General features: G+C 40.1%; 1 protein-coding gene across 6 annotated transcripts in view; it reads left to right on the forward strand.

Moving 5' to 3' along the window:
* The window catches only part of Pbx1 (PBX homeobox 1), a 307,106-nt gene that overhangs the window by 163,551 nt on the left and 120,923 nt on the right, over positions 1-22,632 (forward strand). The gene's annotated exons all lie outside the window — the stretch shown is intronic.

Raw genomic sequence — 22,632 nt, forward strand, 5'->3', positions numbered from 1 at the left:
GCAGTTGCTGTCATGCCAAAGGAGCAGTGGGCATAACATGGAGAGTGTTTCTGGTCTATGTGCTACCACCTGTTTACAAAAAGTAACCTTTGGACACATAAGTAACATTGTCCTCCTATTGGCTGGATGAAACCACTCAAGTGTAAAGGGAACTTTAATTTGGGATGATTAAAGCATCATTGCAATTAATTTTTTAATATATCCAATTAAAACTTTCAATAAATTACCAAAATCAAACCTTCCATTTGAATTACTTATAAATGAGATTTTTAATTTTTAATAAATAGATTTAAGTCTTAGAGTAAACCTGTTGACCAACTAAAGGAAAATAACTTCTATAAAATTAAATTTTGCCTTTTTTGTGTGTTTCTTGCTGAGTCCACAGAAATGTTCTATTAATGTTTTTCTCTCGTTGGGTAATTTGTAAATGAGTTGTTGGGCTTTAGTGTACACATGAATGGCTTTACTTACTATGTAGTGCTATATTGTGTAAATATGGATTCCTTTTGTTTGTGTGCCTCCATTTTCATTGTGGGTTTGCTGATTGTGATTTTTAATGGAAATTGAAATGTGTGTGTGTGATTTTGGTGCATGTGCACTGTACTTGCAGCACAAATGCATCAAATCTTACCATTGTGTACTTTGAAGTTATCTGCTTTTTCATTTTCTCCTAGAATTTAGTTGTAAGAAACATATTACTGGACGTTCAGATTCTCAGTAATGGTTTGAAAGAAGCATTTCTTGTACACAATGAACCGGGATCAGCTTCAATATTATCATTTGCCTGCTAAAAATATGAAAATGTCACAGTGCAATGATAAATTACTTAACTACATTCTATTATTTCATATCTTGAAATTCTTTACTTGGGTTTCTTCTTTAAAATAATGTTTGTCTTCTCAACCATCACCATCAGAAAGTGTGTTTACCATTATTCACCAAGTACTAGCTAATGAAGTTAGGGATTGGATTTCCCCGTTACATGAAATGGATATAAGTAGTTCACTTCACAAACACTTATTGAATGCCTGCCATATGTTACACACAGTACTAGGCCCTGAGGGTAATATGATATTAAATTATCTGTAGTGGTAAATTTCAAAGTGATAAAATTAATAATATTCTATTACCTTGAGTAACAAATACAGTTTGACATAGTGAACATCCTTCTGTCTTGTGGCCTTATTTTTGTACATGTCTGGACAAGAAGAAAGAGGAGAGAAATGGAAAGATGAAATTTTGTATGATGATACTGTGATCTAGAGAGGGACTATTCATGTATGACCTTTCTGCCAAAGAAGTCAATTACTTTCAGAGCATCTGTGGAGTAAGGGAATGTGGGATAGAGATATAACAGCAAGTTGGCATTGCAAGTTGGCTAGCAAGAGCTGTAGAGATGAAGAGCGAACCAGAATATTCCAGATAGCTCTATAATGCATTAATGCTATTACCAAATACATCTCTCCAGCTAAAATTTAATATAAATGTTTAATTTGGTTGGCTATATGTGTTATGTAATTATTAACATTATGTATTGCATAAGCTGCACATATGATGTAGTTTTAGCACATCTATCTTCCAGTTGCCGTGTAATTGTATTCCGTAATTGTGTCACAATTATTTGAAAAAGAAATTCACCTTTTAAAAATGCAATATTTAGATATGTCATCATCCAACACTTGGCAACATAAAAATGTATTGGCTGCTAAAAGAGACCAAAAATAAGTATGGATAGCCTGTGAGATTGTTATATATATAATACATCTATAGAATATGTATGTTTCTGAACCTCACAAATGTATTGTGCACATCATAGACCTCCATGTACCTATGTGCGTGCTTATACCCATGTTTATAACGCTGTGGTGTTGTGCACAGGGGCCTCATGATGAGAGGAGGAACAAAGCTGAAAAGAGAGTGGTTGAGAAAGAAGGAAAAGAAAAGAGAATTGCAGTGATTAAGCAAGCATTATTCTGTACAGATCACTGGCTGCCTGCTATTGTTTTCCAGCATTTGAAGATGAAACATATTCATTTAGCTTTCAGAACGAATGGCTTTAATAAGCAGAGAGGTGGGGTAACACTGATGACTAGAGAGACCCATCAAAGCTACCCCTAAGGCCATTCTGTCAGTGCTGAGGACCACATGACCATTAACTCTGCAATCAGGACAAGTTTTCAACATTCCGGGGTATCCTTCAATGGCAGAAAGAGTCATTTGGAGTCAAGGGAAGATGTATATCAGCAGTAATTGGATTCTGGCCAAGGCTTTTAGGACAGCATTATCTATGGTGAGGGAATAAGGGGGGGCAGACAAAGCCATGGGGGTGTGATTCTAGCCTCGGCCAAGAGAGCAGCTGCCAGTAGAGGCCACAGGCTGGCTGTGCACAGAACAGTTGGTTTACCCAAGAGTCAGTGTGGCCTGTCTGTGGTTACAAGTGATTCGTGTCTCCAATACAAACAGGTTTCTGAATTTCCTGCAGGACAAAACTTCAGATTCAAAGATGAGGCTGCCCTGGCTGCACTTGACTAGACAAAGCTATTTAAGGTCTGCAAATACCCTCCCATCATCCTCTTCCCACTGCTGCTGCCCCTCTCCTCTGCCTTCACCCTGACTACTTCATTACAATCTGCCTCCAGGCCGGAATTGCCCTGTTTAAGCCTCAAATCATTATAATTACCATTATTAGAAATAGCTGCGGGGGAGGCATTGGAACACCAAGTAAAAATGTGCGCGTGTGTCTGCTGTCCCTGGAATCACTCCTCTTGAGCTCAGGGGACCACAAGGCATGAGGGTTCCACCAAAGCCAGCTAATGCGACGGCTGTCAGCTCCACTCACCCCACCTGTCAGAAGGGGGATGCAGTGGGGTTCATTTTTTTAATTGACACCTTCCTCTTTCATTCCACGCTCTCTCATCTCAGCCTAATTCTTCCTTTCATTTTCCTTCTACTCTCTGAAAAAAAATCCATTCCTCTGCTACTTGAATAAAGGAAAAGGGCTCACGAGGAGCCATGACATATACATTATCCTCCAGAAAATACGTAGATTTTAACAAAGCCACAAGTCATAAAATGCACCAAAAGTCAGGAAAATAATTGCCAACCAAATATTAGCCAGACAAGGCAGACAGATGGAGGAAGGAGACACAGAAGTAAAGGCAGCAAAGCAGGATGGAAAGAAAGAAGGAAAGACAAAAAAGCATCCAGGAAAGTTGGGGAGAATGAGGTAGAGAGGAAGTGCTGGAAATACTGTTTCCATTGTGTAGTATGCTCCTAGCCCTCTTTAAGTGAAGCATACTGTTTCGTCCTATTGAAATCAAGTAGGGCATAATAAGAAGGAGCCAGAAAATAGATGCGATGTGAATACCTCTGACTTGCAGTTCACAAGGACTTTCTGCAGATCTTCCAGAGGGATTAGGGGGAATGGGATGTGAGGCCACTGACAGAGATTCAAGGAGACAAGAAAGAGAGGTATGTGTCTGAGTGGATTCTACCATGGGCAGAGCCTCAGCATCTCCCTGCCTTGACCTTTAGCATCCTGAGAGAGCTATTCACGCTGTATTTTCTCAACAGCAGATGACCCATGAGGAAAGCTCCTCCATGAGTGTTGGACTGATAAACTTTTCAGTGCTCACTTACTTGAAGTTGGTGACATGAATCACATTATGGCCGTAGAAGTATTTAAAGATGGACTAGATCAGTCCCCTGAATCAAGAAGTAAATTAAGACGAAATTAGGAAAATGATATATCAGAGTTTCCCAGTATTGATATTATTGGGTTTAAATTTTTATTTTTTATCAGCTTGAGGTGTAATTTGCATATATAAATGCACATATTTTATGCACACAGTTTGAAGAGTTTTGACAACCATAAACATCTTCTTCCCCAACTGACACCCCAGTTACTATAGTTTAGATGTTAGATGTCCCCCCAAAAAGCCCATGGTTAAAGGCTTGATTCCTGCTTGGCATTGTTGAGAGTAAGATATTTTAGGTAGCTGGGAGTGTGACTTTAAAGGTGACTGTGGGACCCAGTCCCTGATGTTCCCACTCTGCTTCCTGGCTACCCCAAGATGAGCAGCTTTGCTGCATTGCATATGCCCTGCCATGATGCCATGGTGCCAACTGCCTATGAACTGGGACCTGCAAAACTAAAGTCCAAAATAAGCCTTTCCTCTTTGTAAGCTCATTATCCCAGGTGTCTGTTACAATAATGCAAAACTGACTAACACTGAAAATTTTATGTGTACATATTGAAGAGTTTTGATAAATGTTTCCCACTCCACAACTCCCAACCCGATCAAGTTAAAGAACATGTCCTTCGCACCAAAAAATTCCCTCATAACCCTTTCGGGCACATCCCCTGCTCCTGACCCATGTGTCCTGTAATCACTGCCCAGCTTCCTGTCACTATAGATATGCTCTTCTAAAATTTCATTCTGTAAATGAAATTACATGGGATCTATGCTTTTGGGTCAAACATATAGATAGATAGATAGATAGATAGATAGATGTAGGTGTGTACACATACCTTATAACAATACAGCTGTGTATTTTGCCTCTTTGTGTTGCTGAGTAACATTTTGCTGTGGACATATACCACAATTTGTTTATCCATTCATCCACTAATAGACATTTTAATCACTTACACTTTAGGAGTCTTCGATGAATGTGTATAAATCTGTAAGTGGCATATATTTTCATTTCTCTTAGATAAATACCTAGACCTTATGTTCCATGTCATATGGTAGCTATAAATTTAATTTCATAAGAAACTACCAAACTGTTTTCCCAAGTAGTTATAGCACTGGCTCTTCTTGAGTGAGATTACTGAATTTTTTCCACATAAGACATACCAGATGAGGTATTACATGTAGCTATAAAATTGTCTTTATTTTCAGATGAATGCTCAATTTATTCCATGTTTAAAATTAATCACATTTGAATAGTGTCTTTCCTAAAATCTGGATATCTTAATCATTAGTTCATCTAATTGAATTGAGCAGTTATTTAAGGAAACAAATCCACAGTTCTGCTACCAATGGGTTATGTGTCCCAGTTTTCTTACATCTTACTTGGGTCTCACCTTCTTTGAGAAACCTTTGCTATACACACTTACTTCTCAGTCCTCCACTATTATCTGTATAACTTTACTGAAATGTTATCCAGTTTGCACAATATTTTTATAACCATTCAGTTGTATCTACCGGGTGTGATGATAAATTTGTTTATTGATGCAAGTTTTGGTCTAGTTCCCTTTCAAATTGAGAGTGCTTTTTCCTCTTCATATTTATTCAATTATGTAGTAATACCATGTATACTATAGGTATCCTATAGGTGCTCATCTCTTGAATAAGTGAACCTACTCACCAGAACCCATAGATCTAAAAAAAAAAAAACTCAACACCACTCTGTCAGATAAAATATCTGAAATAGCACCCAAGGATTCCCATGGTATAAACCATCACAGATATGTAATGCAGGTGGCATGTTCTTTACTGTGAGACCATCTCACCTGCCCATGTGCCTTAGATGTTCTCCACATTCAGCTCTCTGCCTTCAAGTAAATAATCATGTGATAAAGCTCAAAAAACACTTGGTTGTGAGTTTTATTTCTGCGCCTCAGGTTCTGCTGTGTTACCTGCAGGCTATATTCTAGCTATACTCTACACAGTGCTTGGTTCTCTCTCACAGCTTGTGGTAAGCGAAATTATTCCAAGATTCAATGAATACCTGCTATTGAGCTGCGTCCCTCACCACCCAAACTGGTCTTTTGTTAGTGGTTATTGAGAGGATTGTCACAGCCATTGACCTACTCAATTTTACTTCAAAAGAAATGAGCATTTTTCTTCCCCTTTCATTTCTAAAAGCAGATATGGCAATTTGCTTAAATTGCTGTCTTTAAAAGTTTAGATGATTATACTTTTTTTCCCCTCTTGCCTTTTTTCTTCCATTTCATTTAAGCAGCACCATGCCAAGTCTCTTTCTGGGATTGGATGCAGTCCCTGCTGCAGCATTTGTGAAGGTGTGTGTGTGTGTGTGTGCGTGCATGTGTGCGTGTGTGCGCGTGTTCGTGTGCGTGTGTTTGCTTATACATTGGCATTCATTTGCCTGAGATGTTAGAGAGGAGATAGGAGTGTGTTGTACTATGTGACTAGCATTTTATATTTTAATTCCAAGCTACATGCATGTTCTTTTGGCACAAATAATAAGTTTGGGCAAATAAATAAATACATACATACATACATAAATAGAATCAAATCAAATCAAAATGCCTATAATGGAATGTCTCTACTTTTTGTGAAAGTAAAAAGGCATGGTAGCGACTAGACTCAGACTGAGGCACAGGAAAGATAGGTTCAATTCTAAAGATTTTATATCTAAAAGTGAAAAAGAATTTGATATAACCATGGAGAGAAAAAATAAAAGGTTCCAGGGAGGGTCAGGGATGAGGCTGCAGCAAAGAGCGAGGCGATGATAAAAGCCTGTGGCCAGTTGGCAGAGGCCATCAGAGCTCAGTGTTCGTGGACCCAACAGGGTGGGTCCAGTTCCCCTGGGCCACGGTTATCTCTGCTGTGATCTGCGACCATGGCAACAAGCCATATGCTTTGTATGTGTTGAACCATATGATGACAAAAAATACATTTTAAATTATAGTCTGTATAGAAGGACTAAAATTTATTTAAAAGGCTCAGTTCTGATTTTAGGGATATCACAATCTAGCAGCCATAGACTTTACCCTCATCTGTAGCCCACTATCCTGTAAATAGGTAACCATATCTATGAGCACCAGTAGATAGAAAAATAAAAACACCCAAGTTTCTCTGGGAGGACAATAGTGCTCAAACCACAGCAATAAGGATTTGAGTAATACATAATTATTATAGTTACTGAGAACCTAATGTGTGCCAGGGATTGTGTTGAGTGCTTGAGATACAAAAATAAATTTGGTAATTAATTCATAAAATATTGAATATGTTCCTGTTACATGTCAGGCATGAATAAGCCACATTGCTCTCAAGAAACTCACAATTAGTGGAGAAGACCAGACCATAATAATCAACTCTTTTTGGTAAATAATAATTTGCCTTATAATAAAAGTATTGGCAAAATTCTATAGAGAGAGAAAATTCTAAGGGATAACTTATTAGATGCTGATATTTGAGCAATTGTTTTCTAGATATAAGATAAAGATTTGGATGTGATTGCATTTAGAATGCTGTTACATAGGTCAGCATGGTACAAATGTAATGATGCCTGTGAGTGATTTATATCTGTATGAATCTTCGTATTAATAAAAGGTTATTTTCTCCTCCTCTTCTTTACCAGGAGGCAGGATTAATCATTTGTCCTATCCTAGGTGAGGTATAGCTGGTGAGGCATGTTTTCTAGACTTTGCAGAGAAGTTGGCCCAGGAGTCCTTGTGGATATTTGAGACCTCATAGAGTGACAGGCCACAAAGACATTATCCAGGCTCAGTGGGCTAGGAGGACTTTTTGGTAAAATTCTTCTTGGTAAGCCAAAATTCAAATGATTCAGCATTCTTTACTGTTCCAAAGAATACTAGATAGATTTTCGAGTTTATAAATTGCAGTTTCTGTTAACAAGCAACTTTCTCAAAGCAGCCAGAAAAGATCTTAGAAGTGAAATGTATTTCAGATCCCAGAGGGTTAGCACAGTGGTATACGGGTCCTATGGTCTTTTGCCCCTGTCATTTAAATATACTATAATATCTGTACATGGAAGTAGCTATAGACAGGGCTGCGTATTTCTGTGGGTTGGGCTGGTGGGATGGTAGCCAACATATTGTTTCCTTCATTTTCACAATGCTGCTCTAATAAATGGTGAGAGTGTTTTAATAAGTCCCCTGGCCATCATCGTAGTTATGATTGCTAGATAAAGACAACGATATCAGGTAGGTGGGCTAGGAGGTTGGAGTCAGCATGTGTGCTGTGCTCTGTGTGTGTGTGTGTGTGTGTGTGTGTGTGTGTGTGTATTTGATTTATGAACCACTGAGCCCACAGTGAAATACTAGGGTGAAAATCGCCTATGTTAAAAGCAAAAAAAAAAAGAAAAAGTAAAAGAAGAATGTCATCATCAATTCCAAGAGGGACTTATAAACCTAGTGCTAACAGCCAATGGTTTATGGCAGAAATTTCTTTAACCCTTTTAGGCAAAACTATATTGAACCTGGAAAAATAAAAATTTATAGCCAAGAGGAAAAGCTGAGAGTTGTAATTTATGTCTAAGAGCTGAAAACAATTCCTATTTCTTTTTCATTTTTTTAATTTTATTGGTACATTTTAGATATACATAATAATAACATTCATCGTGGTGAATTTGTACCTGTACATGATATATCTTGCTGCTTTGTTTTTCCCCATTCCTTTTCCTTCCCTTCAATCCCTCTTTCCCTCCTATTTTTTTTTTTACAAAAGCTTTGTTTCTATTTTTTCCTTCTATTCTTTCTCTCTTGTCCCTTCTTCCCTCCTTCCCTCCCTTCTTCCCCTTCTTTTATCTCTAAAGGCAAAACTCCCTTTCTGAAGGGAAAACTTCCTTTTTGGTCTGTGGTATAATGAGAAATAGGAAAACCTGCAGATACTTTATTCTATCTCAGTTAAGGAGAGAAAGACTTCAAAGCCTTCATCTACAGGGCATCTACATTCCATATGGATTGGAGAGCCTGTTCCATATTCAACAATAAGAATCACAGAACTGGATTTCCAGTACAGCAGTAGACACATTGTATTGGAGAGACAGATGGATAGCTAGAGATGGATGACACATTGAGGACAGTAATCTAGATTATAACTCAGGTATCTACATAAGAAAACTGCTGTATAAAACAGTGTGTTATTAACTAACCTTGTCCTAACCTCCAACTTCTAAAAATCAGAGAGCTGCAGCTTGACCCAAAACAGACCACATGGAGATCAATTTAACCAAACTTGAGCTTTTATTTGGGTATCTGTAGAATGGAGGTTAACAGTCCTGGCCATCTTGCTGCTTGAAAATGCTTAGAGGCCTGGCTTCTGAAAGTGACTGTAGAGCATTTGACAGTGATGAATGTGAAACAGTAATGAATAACTTCATAATGGAGCAGAGGTGCCATGGGTTTCCATACGAGTGACTGGACAAAGAGAGGGGCAAGCTTTGACTCCGATAATAAGATTCACTCTTCTGCCATGGGGTAAGTCCCCAGCACACGCAAGGTAAGCCAATGAAGAGCATTCCTACAGGGCTAGGACCAGTGAGGGAGCAAAGCCAGAGAAGGGAAACAGCATAAGGCGGGGCCAGTGGTGGTATTTTAGCAGTTGCAGTCTTTCCCCACAAACAGCCAGTCTGTGGCAACATAATTAGATGGCCATGGTGAGTGCGATGTTTATTTTCATGATAACCAAACTGCTAACCACTCTATTGACCTGTTCTCCTTTCTTCACTGCAAAGTCTTAGAAACTTGGTTGACTTTGACTTGCTGAGTTATTCAATTTTTTCTTCTCTCCTTCTCTAATTAAGGCATCCTCACAACTCAAAGATCCAACCTTCGTGCCTCTTCTATCCACCATGTTGATCTTTTCTCTCCAGTCTTTTTACTCTTCTGCTGCTATTGGAAGGGATGTTTGTCCACTTTTGCATGGGCACATAGGCTGTACCACTTAGACTTTATCAGGGACTATGCAGGAGACTTTATGTTATCTTTTATACCTCTTTCATGAATGTTTCTAAAGTTGATTCCAAAAAGATTTAGGATTTTATCAGCTTATCGATATTATATCACTGAGGATTAGGTCTGTCTGCCAATAACAAAGGGGAAAAGTGGTAGTTTAACAATGTCTTATGGAATAGACTTTGGGAGGAGCCATCAGAAAACTAGGAGCCTTACAAAGGCATCATTATGCATTTAGAGTCTATCCTCAAGACCATCTCACAGTTTAGCAGTACTACTGGATTTCTAGCACCACATCAATGTTTAGGCAAGAAGAAGGCTAAAGGGGGTATACTTCTTATCTGAGTTAGTTTCTTTTAAGAAGCCTTCTTAAAACTTCCATATAACACTTCTATGTAAGTATACTTATCCAATAATTAGTTCCCTGGCCACTCCTACCTGCAAAGGTTGCTGAGAAATATAATCATTAATCTGGCACGTTCTTGAAGAAATTGGATTTCTCTTTCTAAGGAGGAAAGGTAGAATGGATATTTCATAGGTAAATAGGAGTCTGGTGGGATTTTATGGATACATTTGATTAATTTTAATTACTTCATTTCTCTTACAGCATCAGAAAATACACTAGGAGGTAGGGTCACAGAATGTAAGGGAATCATGGCAGATTTCAGGAATCTGGAAGACACAAGCAAATCATGACCAGGTGTTTGATGCTAGGAAATTGATGCCAGAGTTCAAAACTGTGTTTGACTCAGTGGAAGACTGTATTTCCTAGGTTGGGTTCAGCTAAACCTAATCTTATAACTTTGGAAGAATCGCTCTTCTCTGTACCATAGTTGTTCCCTACTGCCTTTTGTTTGGATTGAGATATCAAAATTTCCCCATAATTGCTACTGAAGAATTACTCACAACATCTTGTCTGATGAGCAAATAGTTACAGGACAGAGGTTCTCTCAACATTTTGCAGAACCTCCACTGGATGCCCATTGTGTCCAGATCCATGGCCTGATTAGAGCCTCTTAAGCCTATAAGGCAGGGGTAGAGTCTCACCTATGGGGAACATCCTGCAGTGACTGAGTCCCCTCCGCATCCCCAGTGGCACGAACAGTGCTTGGTGCCTAGGAGTGGGTCAGTGAATAGTTCTTCCCACTTTCCCTTAGAATTTGATACTCGGGGTGGAAGGGAGAATACAAAGAGGGTGCAACTAGGGCCTCCACCTACAATTCAGTGGGCAGTAGATGGAGGACATTTTATTCAGCAGCACAGGCAAAAATTGCATGTAGTTCTCAAACCTTGACTGACCTATCTGGGCTAGTATTGTAATATTAAGGGTGCTGGGGTTGGGGGAGAAACGAGAGATTGCATCTCAGCTGATTACCTGTCCTCTGCCAGACTCTTTGCCTTGTCATGTATGAAACTTACAAGGTGCTATTTTAATTCATTGCACCAAACTTGCAAGGCAATACTTACAAGATGGGGAGACTGAGTCTGGGAGCTGCAGAGTTGCTGGAGGTCACATACCTAATGAGGGGCTAAACGGGATATTAAAATTCTTATTTTCCACAATGCCACAAAGCTTCTCTAACGAAAAATATCAAAGTGAAAAACTTAAACTTGGGCTGGGGATTTAGCTCAGTGGTTCCACCGCCTGCTTCGCAAGCGCAAGGACCCGAGTTCTATCACTGGCACCAAAAAACAAAAACTTAAACTTTACAGTGAAAAATAGAAGGGAACCATGGGCTGCAGACTGAGCAATGGGCTGGAAACTGGAATTGCTGAATTCTGTCTCTGCCCAATGCCGCCCTGGGACTCTGCTTTATCATCGCAGGCTGTGTGTTAAAATTGCTTTATAAAGAACAGAGCCCTATACAAATGATGTTTCATCTGAGTAGTAACAGTGATATCTGCATCTACATATCTAGTGTGATAAAAACGCGCTAATAATATTTTTTCTTTTTTTTTTCTGGTACTGGGTATCGAACTCAGGATCTCACACTTGTGAGGGGCACCACTGAACTATATCCCAGGCCTAATAATATTTTTCTTAACCAAACTGCTACAATAATTGATACATCAGAAAGTGCTGAGAGAATACAAAAAAAGGTGCCCTTTAAGCATCACTGCATGTCAACATAGTAACTTTGTGAAGTGATTTTGTATCTCCTGATTGAGCTGCATCGTCTAAATTTAAAGACCCCAAAGAAAGCAGTAGTAATAGTAACAATATCAGTTCAGTGTAATTAGTAATAAACCTACTCAACCAGCTAGAGGCTGTGCCAAAGCCTCTGTGCATTTTTTGCCAAGGAGAATTTATTCCTGCTATGAAGTGTCTGATAAGGACATTAACAGAGTGAGAGCACATCTATGATAAGACCTTTCCCAGAGCCTTTAAGAACATCTCTTAATGAACTCTGCGGCTTGCCTTCATATATGCATATGTGACCAAAAGTAACAAATATATTCCACAGTGCAGTTCTCTTCTAACTACTTTTGATTTCCCAGTGCAGGCAGAGTCACATCACCGAGCCATGTCCTTCCAAAAGATCGTCCTTTCTGACAATTCTCATCCGCTGTATGGAGACCAGGAGTAGTGGTGCATGCTGTCTGTAATACCAGCACTCTGGAAGGCTGAGGCAGGAGAATTGGAAGTGCGAGTCCAGTATGGAAATTCAGCAACATAGTGAGACTCTTATCTCAAACATTTAAAAAGGGGCTGGGGATATAGCTCAGTGTGAGTACAGGAAAGGAGGAAGGAAGGAAGGAAGGAAGGAAGGAAGGAAGGAAGGAAGGAAGGGAGGGAGGGAGGGAGGGAGGGAGGGAGGGAAGGAGGGAGGGAGGGGAAAGAAAGAAAAAGAGAGAAAGAAGGAAAGAAGAAAGAAAGAAGGGGAGGAAGGAAGGAAGGAAGAAAGGAAGGAAGGAGAAAAGAACTATCAGTCTCCATCAGATTGCTCACACTGACTTGTCATTCCCATGGTCGGTGGCCTTACCCATAGAAACATCTGATTATTTTATAATAGGAAAATATAACACATCATATATCTTTCAGGGGTCGTTCGTTCTAAGTATATTGAAACAAAGTATTAATTTTCCTATAGTCAAAGAAAAGCCAGCAAAGTCAACACGTAGGTTTCAAACGTGCAGAAGCATTTTTCCTAGGTTTGGGATCTTGGATAGAAGAGAGGATCAGAGCAGATGGGGTAGTAATGAGAAGCATCTCGCTCAGAAGTGGCAGTCATTGAGCATGGAATTGATAGGCAAAAGTGGTAACAAGTAGTAAAACTTTAAATATAATTTGGGAAAATTACAGTGAGTAGTTGTCTTTCTTCCCCTAAACTATCCTTGTTTAGGTTCTTCCCAGCCCTCACCTGACTGCAGCTTTTCACTTACTTTTTACTTGTGAGTGGATCACTCAGATGTTTTTGCGAAGAGTTCTATGAGCTAGACTCTCATGGTTCTGCATGGGTGTATGGGTGGATTGAGGCAAGGGCTGGAGGTGGGCTGTTTCGAGATTCCACTCTTTTGGAGTAGCGTCATTAGGTCCGTTTCCATTAGTGGGCTTCTAAACAATGTGATGAAAAGATTTCATGTTTTACCAAATTATTTTGAAAAACCACACGCTTTTCTCGTTTTCTTCACTCCCCAAGTCAGTGAGTAGACACTGTTACTCCTGCTGGACAGGGGAAGAACTAAGGTTTAAACAAGTTGAGCGAGTTTCTAAAGAAAGTCGGTCACTGGGCACCAGCCCTAACTGATTTTCTGCTTTGAAATCTTGTTGCCTTACCACTAAATCCTGCTCACTCATTTCCTAGATGTAAAAGGTTCAGGCTACAGAAAGTAATGTTTATAACTCCCCTACTTAGGCAAGTGTAACATTTATATATGCATGAGCTATAAATGCATGTGTGTAAACATGTGCATGTATAATTCATAGAGTACTTATTTCAGAGTACAAAAAGAGAAAGACGGAACCTATTGCCCAAAGGTAACTTTGGTAATGTTTATATTCTTGGCCTATTAGGACAGTGCATTTTGCATATTCTCTGGTCTCCTAAGCAGGAGGCTTTAGCTTGTATCTTAGAAAGATAAGCCTTTTAATATTGGGGATCTTAAACAAGTCATCCTGAATGACTATGGACTGGAAATGAAAGTATTTGCCAGTTTCCAAATGAAGAGTGGATGAACTGGATTTTGTTTGCTGTTGCATCTTGGGTTAAGTATTAGAACATGTGTAGATTATTAATAATTCTTCAAGTAGAAGAATTTGATGGATGTGGTGACCCCCAATATCTTAGCTACTGTGATACCCAGCTAGTGGCTATTCATGGAGAAATTGTGTCTAGCCAGGAATAAGCCCCAGGACACACTGCAGTTAGACAGCTTTTGAATTTTGTTAAGATTGAAGTGTGAGAGTTAGAAGATAAGATTTACAAATTGAAACAGCAACTTTTCTTATTCCACCTCCTAATATATACACGGTACTCAGCTAAGTATTAAACTAAAATGAGCATTAAAGCCATGCATGCCAAGCAATCCATTCTAATTCAGCAGTGAAGAAGTTTAGCCATTATGATAAATAGCACAAGAACCATTCACTCATAGTTTTAAAAATCTCTTGTCAGACAAAATAAGGTATGCCTGATTATACAGCCTAGAACATATGAGTTTAAAACTGAGAGGATCAAATCCTTCATTCAAAAATACATGATATAAAGATCATATCACACCATAAAAAGCAATTGTGTGATAACAAAGTATGTGTGCCTGTGCGTGTGTCTCTGTGTGTGTGTGTGTATGTGTCTCCAGGGTAAGCAGGAGAACCAGTTCATCAGGGCTCAACTGACTTCCCTTGCTTCATATTTCCTGCTGCCTTCCAGAAGTAGCCATATGGATCAGAGGACAGGTCAAGAGATAATTAAGTAGAAATAAGAACTCTCTAGCTGACCTCTTTGGGAAGAGGTAGCAAATCCTCCTAATCAATTGTGATTCCTGTTGTCTTTGTTACCTAAGGTCAACTTAAGTCATTAGAAGGGGTTGCACCAAGCTCCGTGATCTCTATCATCTAAGGTTAAAGAATATGTCATTAAAAGGATCAATCAGAACAGGGTGGATTCTTTCTCCATGATTTATGCATTCTACAGAAGCCTCTGGCTTCTTGGAATTCCTGTTACAAGTTTCAAATCTCATGGCAGAAATCGTTACCTATTACAGTGGGGCTGAATTCAGAGGAAGCTTTTCTAGAGCTCTGATAAGAGTGGGAATTGGGATCCTGGGGACAGATGTCTGGGACACCCCTCCTAAGTTGGGAAGAAAAGCCAACACTTTGCACCTGGTCCAGAAGGAGGATTTGAAAACATCTGCCTAACCAGGCAGGGTCCTCACACACACACCTGCTGGCATGAGGGTAGGGCCCATGAGGTGGGCAGTGGAGAAGAAGAGAGGAAATCCTTCTCCATCTCAGTATGGAATCAGGAATGTGAGCAGGAAACCAAAAGAACAAGCTTGCCACTTCATAGGAAGTTTGCTGTTAGAGCACACCTAGTGTGTCTCATACTCAGTGGGAAAACCTGCAAACCACCCAAAGGAGGAAAACCCAAGCAGAACTAGGCTCCAAAGATGCCCTACTTTCTTTTCTTGATCATCAAGACAGTACGAAAACATTACAGAAAGTATGGAAAACAAAGGGAAAAAAGTGATTTTTTTCAGTATCCTCCTCAATTTTTAACCATTTGCATATACCTATGATATATTAAATAGCCAAAATTGGAACTTACACAATGAACTCATTAAAACAGTATAGGAATTTTGCATGTTCCTATATTACTATCAATGACTATTTTTAACAACTGCCTAATATTCCTCAGAAATGTAAATGTCATTGTCTTAGAAAGAGGTGAGACCAATGATGAGTAACGTTTATTACAATTGACCCTGGGCAGACACAGATCGGAAATGATAGTTCAGGTTTTTTTCTTCTTCAAATTCTGCCAAATACTCCTTGTCAGGAATCCAACAGTGAAATAAAATACATACTCAAGTATTTGATTTTTACTTGCAGAGAGTTTGGGTAGAATGAATCTGTCACCGACCAAAGCCTGCATGCACAGTTTGGGAGAACCATGGACCAAGCAGGCCCGTGTGGAAGGTTTGCTGTGACTGTTGGAGATTACCTTTGTCTGGTGGATCAGGAATCCAGATGTGAGAGGATTTGAATGAATGCCGACACATCCAAGCCATCATTATTTTACTTAAAAACTGTGACTTAAACTGAATAGAGAAAAAATGTATATTATCTTTTTTTTTAAATGGTATTTCATCTCTTTTTAAAAAAAAATGCTTCAAAAGTAACAAATATTTGCAATATAGCCAGTACAGTATTTGTGCATCTCTAGAACTTCATTTGAAAGGAGATTTCAAACTGGGAGCTGCGTAGGGCGTGTGTGTGTGTGTGTGTGTGTGTGTGTGTGTGCATACACATGCCTGAGTGCTCATTTCTATCTGGTGGCCTTTCTTACAAAAATGCATGTGTGCATGTATCTTTGTGTATGTATGAAAGATAAGAGAATACAGTATTTAGACCCCATTAGTGAGGGTAAAAATGTACAGATAAACTATATCATTTATGGTTATGATATGGCTACTGTCAAAATAACATCCTATTTTGACAGTTGCTTTATCTTTATTCTCACTGAGTCTACAATAAGAAAGTAGTTTCTTGGCAACTAAAATACATTCTCAAACAGGAACATTAAAAATATTGTTTTTAAAAAAGCCGACAGAAGGAATAACATACCCATAGCTGTTGTCTGGGCATTTGGTGGGAACAGATCTGTGACACAGTGCGATGTCCTCTTGCTTGTCCTGCTGCCCTTGGCCAGCGTCTTTGGTGGCCACAGCTGTTTCCCAGGCAGTTTAGAGGCTGAAACAAGAGGAGGCTTAGGCAAGACTTTCCTTGGCCTTTTTCATCTTCCTTTCAATGTATTCTTCTTTTAAACAATCGTTCCTTACCTTTTATCTTAGGCTAGAAAGTTCCATAAGAACTGCTGCATATGATCTGTAGCAGAAACCCTGTACTCAGTTTTGCCTCCATTGTGAATTTGACCTGCAGGGTTCTATGTCCTCTATGTACTTGACAGTGATAGAGGTAAGGCCTGGGGCAGCAAAGGAAGGATGTACTGCTTTCGACCTGTTGTGCCGTGTCTTGGAAACATGTTGACAATTCTCTATGTATGGTCTGTGCATCCTTACACCCAAACTGGATTGGTACTAGTAATTATACAGTACTTGCATTTCTACTCTCAGTCTTTTATGTCCACTGGGATTTCCCAGGGGGGTACTTGGTTATGATACTACCACGGGCCGAATGCAGAAACAGAAATGACAGTCCAAATATATTTTACTATGTCAGATGTAAAAATATTTACAAAATTGTAAAACAAACCCTCGCTCCTTACTTTTCTGTTTCAAAAATATTACTTTTCATAAAAATGTCATTTATGTTAACAGATAATAAATTCATTATTTTTAAAAATAATAATATACCATGAAAAAGTTTTAGTATCAAATGTCTAATATAGAAAAACAGATAGATATAACCTATATAAGCAACTACTCTTTGAAGTTCTCCATTGGGTCCCCAAGACTGAAATGTTGGAGAACCACTGCTTCGGGAAATCTGTCTACATGGCGTGATTCATGTAGTTCAATATGATTTCCTTTCAAACTCTGTGGGAGCTTTCAGAGTGACTCCACAAAATTGAGCTGGTTAGAGGAGTCAGGCAGTTTGTGTGGCAGTTAACTCCCTTCAAGGTCGTGTGTGTGTGTGTGTGTGTGTGTGTGTGGGTGGGTGTGTGTGCGCACGCTCGCGGGTGTGTGCGCATGCATATGCATGTGCATGCTCAGCACTGGGATATTCATGTAGATAGAGGCTGCACTCTAAGAAAGAGATCCATGACTCCCCACAGTTGCCTTCTGCAAGGGCCAGGGCAAATGCAGTTCCAAGCGTAGTGACTTCCGGTGTATAAGCGGCACCCTACCAAAGCCTGAGAGCGAATTGCCATTCTGGAGCCAGGTTGGAGAAATAAGACATAGAAGAGAATGCAGAGTGTGCAAGGAGGAGAGGAGGAATTCTTAATTAAGCTCTATTAAATATTAATTGAAATATAAATTCCAAAGCTCACCAACTCCTGACAGTTATATAATCTAATTAAGTGATAGGGCCTGTTGCCCCGTGGTGTCACTGGGTGTACTAGGGAATAAAGTGATCTTCTGCTCATAAACACCACCAGGGCTTTATTAACCCAAGGTATTTCCCAATAAAGTAGATGGGGATGTCGGCAATAATAATCACTTCGTGGAACATGGGAAAATTGAAGGGGTGATTTAGAGGTGGGGAGAGGTGTGGCGAGTCAGCTGAGAGGTTCGATCTCTGTCCTTGGGCGAAGGGAGAGGTCCTCCCATAGCAGAGCACACCTACACGCATTTTCCACTGTAGGGAAATGTACATAGAATCTCTGGCATTAGTTTCAATTTTATAAACTACCCTTCAGGGGGAAGAGCAATAGTGTGTGTGTGTGTGTGTGTGGTGTGTGGTGTGTGTGTGTTGGCACGGAAGTTTCAAAAGACGACAACTTGAAAGGGTTTTGAAAGACAAATTCGGTTTCTTCCTGGCAAACGTGAGTAAGTTTGTGTTTTGAGATTTTTGTGGTGATGGAAGTGATGACGGAGGGTGGTCACGATGACCCCAATCCTGGAAATCCATGGAGGAGAGAGCAGGCCCTGCGTCCTTTCCTTTCTATTCCTGGAAGTTCTCTGTGGCTAGTAAATAAAAAGCACACAATCTTATCTTTGCTTTTTCATTTCTTTGAAATACTTCATAATTTGTTAAAAAGTGCACAAAGGGTGGGGTTGAGATTTTTTTAGGTGGTCTAACTCAGTTTTGAAAATAATTACCGCAAGTTAAGTCAGTGACACTTGGTCTTTATCTTTGAAAGACTTTACATCTAATGCTTCATAAAAGCAGGACTGTTTGATTCTCCTCATTCTTTTAGTTGTCATTATTGTTTCTGAAGGAGGGATTTGTTTTGCTTTGGTGGCTGTTGCTTCTCATTGTCCTTGCTGAGGTTCTTTATACCTCTTCGTCTTACATTCCCGGGAGTGTGTGGATCCCCAGTTTACCAAATGCTGTTTCAGTTTTAGCAAAGGAGTTCCTGAGACTTTAAAAACCCATTTTGCAAGAACACGCTTGTCTTCCTGCAGTTCTCCTGGACCCCTTTGTGAGTGACGCAGCCTTGTATAGTCTTGACCTCTTTGGATCTTGGAAATGGTTGGCCCCCCTCCCCGGGGTCATTGTGGCTGGCTGGCTGGACTTGGGGGAAACATGTAATAGAGTTGTGTCATGGATTGTGCCGTTCCTTCCCGTATGTTAGCAATTTGGCTGTGGTCTCTTTTATTTCCTTTACAATTTGGGCCTCAGCAGTTTCCAAAAGGAATGTGGATAAGGGGCTCTCAGTTGGGAATGGGTACAGTGCAGTTTGAGCTGTCGCCTTGCCTCCCCTCTGAAGGTGGCCAAGGCAGCTTCAGGAGGCCCCTGTGAGGACGGATTCCCACTGAGTGCAGCGGGCACAGGCTCGCTGCTCTTTGTCTTCATATAGCATGAAGTCCCCATGGCCGGTGGAAGGCTGAGGTGGGGGAAATGTATAACTCAGCAAGCCTGGCTAGAGCAAGTTGGGGACCCAGTGCCTCTCCCGAGTTCTGGATGACAGCCTTTTCCTGCTGCCCTGCTGCCTACGTGTCCTGCTGGCCTGCAGGCGGGAACATGGGCCCCTGTACTCTCAGGAAGATGCAGAGACTGGGCACCTTTCAAGAACTTGGCAAACACTTCCCTGTTCACTTTGGAGTATTTCTTTTCTTGAAGCCAGCGCTAGATCTTGGGTCTGTGCTGCTGACGTTTTAGAACATGAGAAAGAGCCGCAGTAGGAGCCAAGTATCTGCCAGACTGTGTCGGGAGAACCTTTATCATTTCTGTCAGATACATCACAACTCGCTTGTCTTACCATACATCTTCCTAAATGTGACAGAATATTCAGCTGTTATTAATTGAATACTCTCTAATTTAACTGCTTAGCAGGAGAAAGAGTGACTGGTTTGTTTCAACACGTAAAACTGGCATCAACCTGGGTGTGGGTTTCAATGCACTTGCTATACAGGGCCTGAAAAAAGTCATTACATGGAGAGAAATGGCTACCCTACTTTTCAACAGGGTAAGTAAATTCAGATCATTGTTCTAAAACAAATAGAGGGTGTATATGTGTGTGACAGAGAGAGGAGGAGCTGCTAGGATAATACAAATCAGTTTACGGGCATGTTATACTTCATTATTTTTTGTGATCAGTATGCTGCGGATCATACTTTGCCTCCCTGAAGTAGTTCAACTTCACCTAGAAGGCTCAGTGGCATGGTGAATTTCGTTTTTAATCTAAAGGCTTAAAAGAGCAAAATCGATTAGTCTGCCTTTACATTTTTCTTCGACAAAATGTAGAGAGCCCTACACATTTCCGTGTAACAAGGAATGCAACACCAAATCTTAAAAGCCATCTTGACAAGATTATTAATTTAAAGATTAAAACTTAAGAAGCTTCTGAGGATCTGAAATCAGCTTCTCTCCCCTTGGACCTTTGATGGAAGAACAAAAGCCAGTCAATTGCCAATTCCTGCAGCTACCCTAGGAAAGTCAGCAGAAGAGTGCAGCCCATTGATCTAGGGAGAATCCCCTGTGTGAACTGGCTATCCTAGCAAACATGCATATTTTAAAAAATGTATTTATGTAGATGGAATTCTATTGAGAAGATACAAAATGTACCCTGTTCCACAATGTCTCTGGGTACATGTACAACATCTTTTGTTTTTAATTCAAGGCATAATAAGTATAAAGCCCACTTGGCTAGAATATAGCACCTTCGGCAGTGAGGTACAGTGAGACAAAGGACAGTGTCCCCAACTGCGCCCTGCAAGTCAGCAGAGTGTGATGCAGCACTTTGTGGAGACAGATGAGAGTTCTGAGGCTGAGGACAAGGCAGAGCATACCTACGGCCCTCTGAATCGCCCATTATGGGACTATTAGCTTGAGCGTTCTGGAAAATATTATTACCCCCAGGGCGCCATGTAACTCCCTGCCTTCTGACAAGCTGCCAATGTGGCTTTTGCTGGGCTGCAAAGTTGGAGCTCCCCTGGCAGGCTGCCAGGGTTTTAAGAAGGCTCTGGGGGCCCAAGGTAGCCTCCTGGTGCCAGTCAACATTCATTGTAAAACCCAATTCAGGAGAGAAAAAAAAACAACCTCCCTCCCTTTCTCCTCTGCACAGAGCTAGCTGGCATCCAAGGAACATCGATGCTGGCACATTGCCCCTTATTTTAGGGGCCAGCTATTGCTCTGAGATGGCATGGAGAAGGGGATTATTTGCACTGTGGCTTTTGATGTAAGCCATCATTGTCATGTGATATGAATGGCTTCGCACAGGGATGACCAGGCACAAAGGCCAGTCCCCCACCCTCCTTCACACTGCCCTGTGTAACTCAAGTCCTTGTCACAAAAGGACTTTCTGATTTTTCCCCCTTCATAGTCTTAAAGAAAATAGTGGCTTCAGTTAAAATCTTTAATTTTTTTTTCAAAAGCCTATTTTAATTTGAGCATTTCAGAACACGTTAAAAATTGGGAAAGTGTTCATTTTTTCCAGAGGTAATTTACACAGAAACACTGCACACATATGCTCACAATCATATTTATAATTACTTTTTCTTTGCTGTGATTTTTTTAAAAACATGCACTTGGCTACAAGATCTTAAGACATCCTAACATTGCATATGTGGTTATAGAAAGAAAAAGCATCACATAAAGTTTGGTCATTCAGAATAGAAGCCTATGAAATGATAATACCAGAACCATAGAGTATAATTACTAGAGAAAACTGGTTGAGAATTCCCAGTATGTTTCTTAGGGCAGCTGACTCAGAGTTAATAGAAAACTGGAGGGAGGCAATGTATTTAGTGCGAACACTGGGAATATAATATTATATATCCCGCTTTCAGGCTTCTTCTAACACATGGACACATGTACTGTGAAACAGAGTTGAGCTTAGGACTCAGAGAATTCCTACTATGATAATATAAGCAAAGCACATAGTTCAGATACACTGTATAATGCTAAAAGTTGTCAAAGATAGTCTATATGAGAATTAAAATCTGAGGTCTATGTAGCAACTCATTGAGGAACCCACCAATCTTAGCTCTGTGATACACTGGGAGTTGTAAGGCAGGCAGTTCAGAGTCTGAGGAGCAGAAGTGCTATTTAGCCATATTTCTTGAAGGGATCTTCCTCCCTCCCTCCCTTCCTGCCTTCCTTCCTTCCTTCCTCTTTTTCCTTCCTTCCTTCCTTTTTTTCCTTCTTTCCCTCCTTTCCTTCCTTCCTTTGCTTCCTTCTCTTTTCTTTTCCTTTCTCCCTTTCTCTCTCCCTCTCTTTCTCTTTCTTTCTCTCTTTCTCTCTCTCTCTTTCTTTCTTTCTCTTTCTATCAAGAGAAAAAGGCAACAAGTATTTACAGATCTCCTTTGCTTACATTCAGAATCAAGGCTATTGTAATGATCAAGACAGAGGGTGTTCTGTGCCCCTGTGACCCAGATTTTTTATAGAGTAGACGTACACAAAATAGGTTTGGGACAAATACATATATTGGAGACAAAATATGTCTCAAAAGACATAACCTGATAAGAGACAGTGATATTTTTGATAGCCTGGCGATGACTTTCATAGTTCATGTTAAAGCATACAGTAGGGAAAAAAAAGTCAAGAAATAATGTAATTTCTTTTTCTTTTTTTTTTTTTTTTTGGTACCAGGGCTCGAACTCGGGTCCTTGCGCTTGTGAGGCAGGCGGTGGAACCACTGAGCTAAATCCCCAGCCCAAGAAATACTGTAATTTTT

Source organism: Heterocephalus glaber, unplaced genomic scaffold (assembly GCF_053883595.1).
Source record: "Heterocephalus glaber isolate CG9 unplaced genomic scaffold, H.glaber_assembly_v1.0 deba00000738, whole genome shotgun sequence".
In the NCBI taxonomy this organism is placed as follows: Eukaryota; Metazoa; Chordata; class Mammalia; order Rodentia; family Bathyergidae; genus Heterocephalus; species Heterocephalus glaber.